Genomic DNA, 12,190 nt, shown 5'->3' on the forward strand with positions numbered 1-12,190 from the left:
GTCAGATTTATCAAAAATCTGCCAAATTCGCAAGAATTACTCGAAATACACTATAAACACTTAAAATCATTTGCAAATGTTGTTGTATTGCCTTAACCAAGGTTCAAATTACATTATCAACGATCTATAGTCACAAATAGATGCTATTCAATTGCGTAAATTTCAGGCAAAACGCGGTTGCGTCACTACAAACTCCGGTTCCCAGTAAACCTCAGCACCTAGACCAGCCAACCTGTCCCATTATTCAGGGGTTCGTTTGAAAAGATTAAAGCTTTTTAAAACAACTGTACCTTTTTTTCAAATTGTGCTGTTTTTCTGTCAAATATTCATTTTTGCAGAATTCTGTCAGAAATCTGCCAAAAAAATCCGTTCTGTCAAATTTTCCGTCAAACTCGTTTTTAGCAAAAAAATCTATCAAATTAGTCGAAAATCGGCTAAAACGGTCACCTTGACAAGAAGGCTGAAACTCAACACCGTGTAAATTGAGAAGAACAAGGAAGCATCAAGCTGGAACGTCAGGACCATTGTGTCCTGGACTCGATGACAACCCCCAAAGGTTGACGATGCTCGCAAAATGGCTGACACGGGGAAAGAGAAAAACAATATTTTGTCTCAATCTTCTGTCTTGTTTGTCTACTTTTCTGGACAAATCATCTGACCACAATTCAATTCAATTCAATGCATCGCATAATTTTTAAGATAGTGTAACAAGCCGGTCTATCGTTTCTGTGCAAAAGTGAGGCAAATGTTCTGTTTAGACTGCGACTGCAGCCCATCGCCAAGTTTTTCTCCGTGTTCCTACACAATACACTTTTGAGGGAGAGAAAAACAATATTTTGTCTCAATCTTCTGTCTTGTTTGTCTACTTTTCATGACCGATCATCTGGCCACAATTCAAATCAATGCGTCTCTTAATTTTTGAGATGTCGTTTCCAGCTGGACTATCGTTTCTGTGCAAAAGTGAGGCAAATTTTCGGTTTGAACTGCGACTGCAGCCCATCGCCAAGTTTTTCTCCGTGTTGCGACACAATACACTGTTGGGGGAGAGAAATACAATATTTCGTCTCAATCGTCCTTCTTGTTTGTCTACTTTCAACGACCAATCATTTGGCCACAATTCAATTTAATGCATCACTTAATTTTTGAGCTGTCCAGCTTGACCTTGTCATCACAAGGCGTGCGGATCTCAGAATTGTCCTCACCTGCAAGTACCACAGCGCAGACTGCGACACAGTATTCACACCGGAAATTGCATGGGTTGCAATATGCTGTGGGTGATGCTCTGGTTTATTTTAGGGATCTTGCATCTTTTGTTCCAAACTTTTCTGGAATTTGTGGTCACATTTTGAGTTGCTATTTCTTTCCTCGAGATTTCTCGATTGAGAAAGTTTCACACGAGTCTTCTTTTGTCATTGTCTGGTCATCGTTTTCGTTGCTGCACCTCTTTCGAGATAACATAGCAGTCGGCAACTGAACGGGTCTTAGACAATCATTTCCTCCGAGAAGATAGATACGAGGCATCAAACTTAGCGGAGTTGGGTTGGATTGCTCGGAGGAGTTTTAATAGCCTACTGACAAAAGCGAAATTGCCGTGTCCAATTAAATGAGCTGACATTAACCTGAAATGATTGACAGGTTAGCGGCACCGCCAAGGCTAGAAATGTAATACATTTTCTTCCAACACCTATCGGTTACTTCTCCAAAGAGAGAGTGCCGAAAACAGAAGAAAACCGACTGTAATTGATATACTTGATGAAAAAGAAATAGGCTACTGGCTTTAACGGAAATGAAATCAACGCCCTGGAATCACACTCGACTGCTACGGTCCTGTTGGCGAAATGCCTACTAGTCATGGCCCAAGACGCTATAGTGATCGATATTGGATCGTGCATGGCACAACATGGCCTACAGACTCTCACTAACGTCTTGACCATTTCGTTTCAGCGGTTTAACCTTTTCCTTACTTTCTCCATAGGCTTTCCTTGGGAACCAATCAGCGATCGAGAAAATGATGGATTGCCCGACAGTTGTATACGTGATCAAGCATCATCGCTTTCCTAGGGAACCAATCAGCGATCGAGAAAAGGTTCAATGGCTCACCCGTTGGTTGTAAACATACATGCAAGAGCAAGAGTTATCAAGCAAGAGCTATAAAATTGAACTGTGTTTGTTCGAATTTTTACAGACGGTCTTACTTACATAAATGGCCCCATTGCTACGAAATTACCAAGACGTTACAGCGGATTCCGGCCCCCCCCCAAAAAAAAAATCTCGGCCGTCGAGTGACGAAAAATTTTGAAACTCAGCACAAGCATAAAGCAACTCTTCTTAAACATACCCAAGAAATTTCATGACTATAGGTCAAAGGGTTTTGGAATTATGGCTAATTATTTATCTATATGTACGAATGGCAATTCTGCTCTGTGTACACGACGTATATGCGAAAATTCAGTTTTCACGAGACCGTGGACCGATTTTTATGTTTTTGGTATCAAAAGATGCGCAAAGCTCGAGGCTAAAAAGTCATAACAGCTCGGGTCGCGAAATATTTTTTGAGGCTATCACGGAAAATGTTGAGGGGGGCGGCGGATTCCGCCCCGGCCCCTTTAGGGTTAAAAAAAGGCATCAAATAAGTTTTGGAATCTGTTCTCCTATGTACCTGTTTTATCGTTAGGCTATTGACAAAGGCAAAATTGCAATGTCTAATGAAATGAGCTGGCATTCGCATGAAACGATTGACAGGTTAGCGGCACCGTCAAGGCTAGAAATGTAATACATTTTCTGCCGACACCTATCGGTTGCTTTTCCAAAGTGATCAGGCCAAAAACAGAAAGAAAGCCAACAGTAATGCGCCGATCGCTGAGGCGGGTTTAGCGACACTAGAATTTGATACAACATTCGACACACAGTGACCATCTGGTGAATCTATTGGCAAACGCGGCCTGTACCCGTTCCGTGGAAAAAAAAAACAATGCCACTCTTTCTGATTCAGCCTTACGCCGCTACGGCCGTGGTTATCATGGCACTATGAAATCGATCTGAAAAAGGAAAAGGCCCCGTCAAATTCCGTACTGAAGTCTACTGACAATAGCTCTATTGTGTGTAGAAAGTAAGCACCAGATATGCGCTTAAAAAGTAGATCATGTCTTCCACATATAAACCTATATTTTGTGGTGTCAACAAGTTCAACTTTCTAACAAAGTAAAACAGCGATCGCACACTTTTGGGATGATCGGGTAAAACCCACGTGTTGGATAGAATAAAAACTTAAATAACGTTTGTAGAATCAAGACAGTGTTAATTAAAGGGAAAATGCAACATTTGAAAACATCGAAAAATAAAACTACCAAGTTGTTACGAAATACTTTACTAGGATGTTGGTAAATGACATGCTAAAGCATCCTGTAAAATTATGGCACCTGGTGTGAAGCCATTTTCAAGAAAATGGTATATTTGTATACATTTCCAACGCTGGTCGGCCGACCACCGTTGCAAAAACCTAACTATTTTTCAATTACTGCTCCAAATTTACCATTTTTTTAGTCTAAATTTTGTTTTGTTAGCTATCGGTTCCATGTTCATGAATGGGTGCAGGCCAGCTAGACTGGTTCCCTTACCTTACAATTTTTGATCCATTTCATCTTTAGTGGAGTCAGGGAACCAGACTACTTGAATATTTTTGTTTTTCTTGGTTTTTCCAGCATTTTCGAACGCAAAACGTCAAACATGTCAGTGCAACAATATTTGATCTATTATACTAACCCCCCAAATAGTTCATTTCTGAAAATTACAGCAAAAGCCAATGATGGACATTCCCTTTAAGAATCAAATATATTTCTTTTGTTTTGCACACCCCTGTTTAAAGAGTGGCAGAGGCACAGAGACTATCGTCCGCACTCGGTTCACAGACCCCCCCCCCCCCCGACTTGAACCAAAATACTATAAAAGAAATGTACTCGGCGCAGTAGTGGCGCATTCGTTCAGTAGACATCAAGTTGCAAGCAGCAAGTGCATTTTCGCCTCCGTACTTCGTTTCAAGCTGAAATGTAAGATCTGGATAAACGTGGCCAAAGTCAAAACAGCTTGGTTATCATATTGTTCATGATGGACGATATAAACTCTCTCGGGTGTACGTTGATATGACTGCCATGTATATATATAAAACGACATTGATGTACGCATTATGTTACTTTTACCGCTGTGGCTGAGCACACTTCATAAAAAGCACAATACCGTGCAACAGCCGAATTAATCCGAATAAAAAAACAAAGGAAATACATTTTTTTTTGCAAAAGACTGCACTGATTGATGTACGTCTAACATGGCGGCACAACAATAATCACAGGACGTTTCTTACCGTGTGTTTCATTGTCTCCCTCGTTTTCAGTATCATAGCAAGAATGAAGCTCTACATGTGCCTGGTTCTCTTGATGTTCGTTGGATGTACCTGGGGTTTCTCACTGAGGGACGGTAAGTTAGTTGCTTCAAAAGTTCCGCCGTAATCTAAACGGCTTTCCATGACATCTGTAAGCCTATTCTAACAAGTGCGAGTGCACATTCAGCTCTGGCCGTGTTGAAAGGAGTGTTGCATGAGAGTCTAGCATGAAATCGATCAAAAGCCAGAGCTTAAAATGCGACCCCGAAAAATGCGACATCGATGGCATATATTGAACATCATACTTTGGTTATTGTTTGGGATAGACAGACAGGCAGCCCGACCGACAGACAGACAGACAGACAGACAGACCATCCTGCCAGAGCTTAAAAACCACATTCACACTTCCCCATGGGAATTTATATTATTATTCGATTTGATGATATTCTACACACATTAATAGGAATGCTTTCATTGTAGGGGAAAGAACACACACTGTCAACATTTGTTTTTCAAATCCCTCTGCTTAATTTCAGATGATGTTCTATCTTAGTTAAATTTAGAAAAATAGAAGTTAGGTTACTTAACGATCAGTTGCTTAAGCACCGTCTTTAAAAGGGGTCGTTTTATGCACACCAGAAAGTAATAATAAGATGATCACTTTTGGCTGTTGTGGAATTTCCTCCGAAAACTTACGAAACTTGTATGTTATGAAGCTTATTTAGTAAAAAAAAAAAGGGTTTTTGTTCGGTTTATTTTCAAATCTTTAAAGTTGCATTTCGGCCTGGAATGCGCCCAATTGGGCTACAAAACCGTTTTAACGAAATTATATTAATTGGAAAGAGCATTTGAAAGTGGGATATGCACATCCACATAACCATCTTGCGAGAACCATGCGAGAACGAATTTCGGGGGTTATAACTGTAACTAGCACTAAACAGCTCGACTTAAGGGAGTTCCTGCCGCACAGTTGCTCGCATGCTGCGGATGTGTGAGAAACAACGTGCATGTGTTGGTGATGTGTATTATGTGACACACAACGTGGTAGTACTTTGAAGAGACGCGTCTTGAAATACGTATGCGTATGCCACAAACTGTCCGCCGCGTCCGATGTAAACAACCGTGTGTTTTTTCGTCTTTTCTCGGAACGGTAAGACATTCGGTTAGTTTCCTTTCAACCAGGCCTTTGATATAGGATAAGTAAACAATCCAAAACATCATGAAAATTTGGGGGATTTCAGGCCGAATTGTTAGGGCTTTGTAACCAAAACAGTTTTATTTCAACCTTTATTTTCTTAATTCCGTGTCTACGAATTGAAGATTATGTCGTTGTTATCTTTAAGTACACTTCATGAAATATAAGTAAAAACCGTTTTAACTTCTTGCAGACTTTGATCCTGGGGAGAAAGAGAGAACCGTGTCAGCTCGTGTCAGTAAGTTCAGTGGTATTAATAGTATATAGTAGCACATGTTGACATTACGACATAAAAGAAGTGAATATGTAATGCTTGGGAAATATTGGAAAGACGTGTTTCAGTTTAATACCAGTGTTGTAGTACTCGTACTCAATACTTGTACTGGAGTACTACTCGATTTTTTTTATTTTTTTTTAGAGTACACGTACTCGTACTCGTACTCGAATGTCAAAGTACTAATACTCGAAATGACGGGACTCGTACTCGGGCAGCAAGAACTGGTACTGGACATGTCAAAGTTGTACTCGATTATTTAAGTACGTACTCGTGCTTGAAAAAGGGTATAGCTTGAAGGCCTTATTTTATCGATACTTTCAGTTTGAAATGGTTGACTGGCTCGAAGTTTCCCGATTTTCCTCTGTGCATGCCTGTACAAACGCCTTTAACCCTCCGATGCAGAAAGCCCATTTTTACAGTAAGGGGTCCCCCGGGGACCCAAATATTTAGCGCCACGGTTTGAGGCTACACAACACTGTATCCACATGAACACAATCTTGCCATACATAGTCTGTGGTCAAGCCATGCACTGTCTACTCGCAAGTGACCTTGTTTGTGCATGTGTATATGGTGGGTCCCCGGGTGGGCAGAAATTGCGTCGGAGTTGTTTTGTGCGCGTGTATATGGTGGGTCCCCGGATGGGCAGAAATTGCATCGGTCCTTAGCCCAGGTTGTCATGCTCAGATATGCCTGACCCGGGGTCACACACTAAAGGTGACTGCATATATCCGTAGAGGGTGTCTCTTGCTAGGATTAGATGGAAGATCACCAGAATTGGTTTGAATTTTTTTTTTTAATTAAGGTAATTAACCAAATTGGGTCCCCAAAAGGGCGAGATTCTGCGCCGGAGGGTTAACAGCTAGCTGTGAGTGGCCTGGGTAAATTAGACCTGTGTAAATTATACGCACAGTGAACCATTTGCCGTGTGGCCGCGTATTCGTACTCGGAATACAAGTACTCGTACTCGTACTCGGACATTGTACAAATACTCGTACTCGGAGACCTGTTCTTGAACTCGGAAGTATTAGTACTCGTACTCTTACTCCGTAACCTAAGTACTCGGCAGTACTCGGTACTCGACTACAATACTGTTGAATACTGTCCCGGGAAAAGCTGTTTGTTTTCCTTGCAAATGTCAATGAAGTTTTGTTTGTTTTTGTAAATAAGCTTTCACATTCGTGCAGTTTTCTAATAACTTAAAGAGGTTTTTTCTGTATTGATGCATTATATTTCGATGTTAACAATTGTGCACACAGTATTTCACTTTTGGTTATTCTTTCTGCGAAATGCATTCAAGACAACATATTCATGCATAGGTTTAACTTTTCCCATCTACTTTTAATGAAATTTCTAAAAGAAATATCGAAGCACATGTTTTAAAAAAATTACACAATCAATTGTATGTGCCACGTTATAAAAACTACTTGTTCGTTGGAGAATTAAATATATTAATTTAAACAAGATTGAAAAGGCTGGTTATTAAACAAAACCATTTTCTACGGGGGCTAAAATTGGCCGAAAATCCATATTCCAGGGTTACGTCTTTCCAAGGACATTATTCCTCATTGGAGCCTCTCAACCCAGGTTGAACTCAACCCTGGGAGAACCCAGTGCCGTGCGCTCCAGACTGAATTTTGGATATTTCAATCCTGCGTTCAACCCGCATCGTTTGAACACTTGTTTCACGCAAATCAAGCTTATCATGCTCAGTTACTACTGTTTTGAACCCTAGCAAGACTTTCAACATAGGTTGAAAATCTCAACCTTGGTCTGGAGCAGGGTTGAGTTCAACCCGGGGCGAAATCAATCTCGGGGTTGACGCAGGGTTGACGCAGGGTTGAAATTCTTTAAGTGTGAAACGATGCATGTTTTCAACCCTGCGTCGACCCAGAAATTTGTCTATAGTGTGAAAAGGGCTGTAGTATAATACGAAACAAAACAATACCGGAAATTTGGAGTAAGTCCAACCCCTTGTCTTTGCTGAATTAAACACAAATCAGTTATCCTCGGTACATTTAAAGATGATAGTCTCTATTTTCAATCAACAGTAGGCTATTGTCAACACAAATATTGATATACGGGTCACTCACTTTCTGATGGTTTGTGTTTCAGCGCACTGGTGCTTGGTGGACGAAGATTGCCCCTGGGAACGGTACCACTGTGATATTGAAGGGGGTTGGCCGTTTGGCATGTGCAATCCTGGCCCTCCGCATGAATGAATTGAACAATGGTAAGCCCGCCATTTTGAGCCACCCCGTCTGAAGGGTGCACACCGGTAAATAGGCCAAAACCAATCCGCCGAGCTCATGAATAAAAGTTACACCGGCCCTCAAATTTGTTCTATATTAGAGAATTCTGAGAGCCATAAAGTTGGGAAATTGAAGAGACATGGCAATGAACCTCTGGCCCGGACTTGGGGCTTCCAATTTTGAGCATTTTTTTGATGCAATTGGGCTCAAAAGTGGCGCTATTTTGCCATGCTGTGGAGGGATAGTTTTTTCAAGATGGCTACTTTTCCGCTTTTGGGAAAATGGGGGTCGTCTTCTTTGGGTGAGAATATCTCGAAAAGTCAATGGTCAACCCACCAAAAACTGGAAAGAAAATGAATGATGACATGTTGATCATCAGTGTTACAACTGATCATGTAGTGACCAACGGATAATGTATCACCAACCGATAATGCCACGTAAATTGACCGATACTGTATCCGATAATGTAACACAAAATTGACTGATATTGTAGTAAAATATGCTACACTATCAGTCAATTATTGTTGAATGATCGGTCCTAACTAATAATGTAACAAATATTGACTCATAATGTATACATTTACTATACCCGTCATTTGTTTGTTACATTATCGATTAGTGATACAATATCGCTCAATTTGTGTGACATTATTGGTTGTTGACACGTTATCAGTTGGTAACTACATTATCAGTTGCAACAAGTAGTCTTTATTCCCTTGTGGCTCCGGAAAAGGATTTATTGAACTATCCTTCACATCTTTTATCATTGTAAACCTTGTGTTGGAAAATTACTTCCTTCACGAGCTTTACATTCGTGCATAGAAAAACAAAATATTTAGAATAATTGGTGTCTAAACGTTTGGTGCCCTAAAAGGTTTCCTTCGTTACTGTATTTGATGACAAGATGGTATTTTTATATTCCCTTATCTCCATACAGATTGACAGTGTTTATCCAACAGCAAGGCTTCATCTTGAATAAATTTAAAGGGTTAGATTTGGCTTTTTTTATTTCAATTTCTTTTCCTGATAAGACTTCTTTTTTAACAATACTGGTATCGTATAGCAGCCAGTTATTACATTGATGCCTTGACAGTGCTGATCTTGAAAGCTTATCATGATTGCATGGGCGTCGCCAGTATTTTTTTCTTGGGGGGTAAAAGCACACTTTCTCCCTTAAATCCTTGTAGTTTCTCTGGCATATTCTCAATTTATCATTTTTTCGAGGGTGTGTGGGGGACACTTACCAACCCCACCCCTATTGACACCCCTGCATACATGTTGACGTTACATACTTAGTATGGACATTCCTTTCTTTTCGTGCAGCTAAGACAAAACTTGTGAAAAAACCCTCATTTTAATCATACTGTTAAAACTCTTTCAAACCCAATTTGTTTTCTATGATTCCGTTTATAGTGTTTCTCTTCATTTTGCCACAGATAAACCTAGCCTAAAAATGCCTCTAAACCTGTTTTGCAGAGAGGGCGGAAACCTTGTGTGGACGTGGGCAAGTCCACACAAAGTCGCTGCTACCTGGTTTATGTGGACCTCTTTTGTTCGGAAGTCCACGCAGTGAATGTTATGCTTGTACAGCTGCCCATTTTTGTTAAATGTGTGTTGTTAAACTAATAGCAAATATGACTTCACAGCTCTTCTTCCTTTTTTTTTGGCCTTTTTCTTTCCTTTTTTTTATTTTCGGGGGGGGGGGGCAAGTGCCCGCCTTGCCCCTCCTTCCTTTGCCCAGCGACGCCCATGCATGATTGTGAATTTAAGAACGACATTGAAATCGAAATGAAAACTGTGAGTTATTCGTATAAAAGAGGCATAATATTCAACGCATGGCACATCGTTATTTTTAAAAGGACGCATATTATCCAGATCAATTCTTTTCGTTTATTAAAGGGGCACTAGCTCCTGAAATCCCCGATAATTTCATGTTTTGGATTGTTTACTAATCCTATTTCAAACATCAGACCAAACCTCCGTTCTAGATCTAATCCTTTGCGTCTGACTTTCCCACGTACGCTCAACAAAGCTGGCCAGTGACAAAACCTTTACGGTCACTGCAGCGAAGGAGTGGAATAGTCTGCCCTTTTCCATTCAAAATGTCACATCTCTCGAGCAATTCAGGAAGCTGATCAAGACCCATTTATTCCACCAATAACCAATTCATTGTCTATGCTACCTGTTTTTATTATTTAACTTAAATATTTATTAACACACCGAAACAGCTCTTGTTTACTTTAGTTGTTCTTTATTTGCCAGCGCTGTGATTTAGTTTGCTAAAAAGAGCGTTCTTAAATGCCGATTATTATTATTATTATTATTATTCCTACAAATGTACCATTAGGGAGACACGTTAGCGTAGAAAATTCGGTAGTAGGGAGACACGGGCTTAATAGGGAGACACCTAGGTGTCCCCCTATTTGCGCAGCCCCCCTTTAGAGACAACATTTTGCAGTCGCAATTGGGTTATATTTGTTGCTCGTGGTCTAATTAGTAAACATACCGAAATTCGTGGAAAAAGGACCAGGGAATATCGGGTTAGGGCACATTTAAACCGGAACATTTTTGTGCACAAGTCTATGGAAAAGTCTCCCTATTACCTCATTGCCGGTAATCCTTATTATAATTATTAGTATTATTATTATCATGCATTTATCGTATAAGCAGCGCTGGGATAAGGAAACCTTTGCATCCGAGGATTTTGTTTTTGGAAAGGGCAGAACACAAGCCCCTGATAAAGCATTGTGTATTTGAGCCTGATTATTAATGGAGTTTCTCCTCCATATTTATTTAAGGTTAGATCAACGCCCCTGTTCTAAAAGCTGATATACATAACACTGCATTTTGAGAGCGATCGACGAATGTTGCATTCAAGAACATGTAGTAATGCGACAACATAGCAATACCATCATAAAACGTGACACTTCGATGTTACGCCCCGTCGATCTCACTAAACTGTAACAACTATAGCTGGGGCCATTGGTTGGAGCGTAACAGCGAAAATAATTATATAATACAGTACGACTGGTTATTGTATTTTTTCTCGCCCAGGGCGTATTTATTTTGAATACTGTTTGTTTGAAAATGATAATTGACCTCAATTAAGAAACAGAATTTTGGTAGTGTTTTATGTAGACATCGTAATTTCAAACTGTCTTCATTTTTACAAAAGCTCAGATTATTAATCGTCATCATGGAGTTTATCAAGTTTGTGATTGCTGTAAATGAAGATTCAATCTTTAACAAAATCCTTGAAATCATTGGTTATTAATTGAACGTAGGCTATTTCACATTCCTTCAAGTTTTTCCTCCTCTTTCTTAAACTGACTTTGACTGATATAGCTATGAAGCAAATTAAAGGGACTCTTGCAAAATAATTGATCAGTGCACATGAATTTATTCAAAAACGCCTTTTTTCTTTTTTTTTTTAGTAGGGGGGTTCTGATTTGTTTTCTTTCTTCGTCCTCTACTTCTTCTTGTTCCATCCCAAAAATTGCATGTACTTTGTACACGATGTTTGTACCAGTCGCTTTGGGCATTGGCGCATCAGTGGCGCACCCAGAAAGTGGATGGGTGGGGGACTCACAATTTTGTTTTAAAGTTTGAATTTCTAATTTTTAACAAATGTTGCCAGAAAATGTTTGGCCGCTAAAAAAATGTATTTCATACATTTAATCATTACTTTTTTGGGGGGGGGGAAGGACTATTTTGACGTTAGTGGCGCCATGTACACCCCTTTTGTACTACTTGGAAGTTGGCTGCATTCATATCACCACTGTCAATTTTTTTGTACAACCTCTTGAGCCCCCCCCCCCCTCTTTTTGAGTGCTCCACTGTTAGCAGACTGCTTCGACGCTGCGTGCGAAAAACTGTGATCAAGGGAGTATGCTGCCAAATCACACAGTGTTAATTTAGTCGATTTGAGCATTTTTTTCGTCATTATTGATTGCAATCGTACAACACCAGTTATCCTCTCATATCGTAACGCGGAAATTAATGTTCCATACAAGTGTAGTCGCGAACCACTCTTTCGGTAGTTCAGAGCAGAATTTTATTATGCCCATGCAAATACACAACAAATAAATTAAATT

At 40.0% G+C, this 12,190-nt stretch overlaps 1 long non-coding RNA gene across 1 annotated transcript; it reads left to right on the forward strand.

Moving 5' to 3' along the window:
• Positions 1 to 3,983: 3,983 nt before the first annotated feature.
• LOC119744618 lies at positions 3,984 to 9,576 on the forward strand. Its single transcript, XR_005273580.1, has 5 exons — positions 3,984 to 4,046; positions 4,388 to 4,470; positions 5,764 to 5,808; positions 7,960 to 8,077; positions 9,034 to 9,576. It is a non-coding gene; the product is annotated as an uncharacterized LOC119744618 (long non-coding RNA).
• Positions 9,577 to 12,190: the final 2,614 nt, after the last annotated feature.

The sequence above is a fragment of the Patiria miniata genome, unplaced genomic scaffold (assembly GCF_015706575.1).
Source record: "Patiria miniata isolate m_02_andy unplaced genomic scaffold, ASM1570657v1 HiC_scaffold_7, whole genome shotgun sequence".
NCBI lineage: Eukaryota > Metazoa > Echinodermata > Asteroidea > Valvatida > Asterinidae > Patiria > Patiria miniata.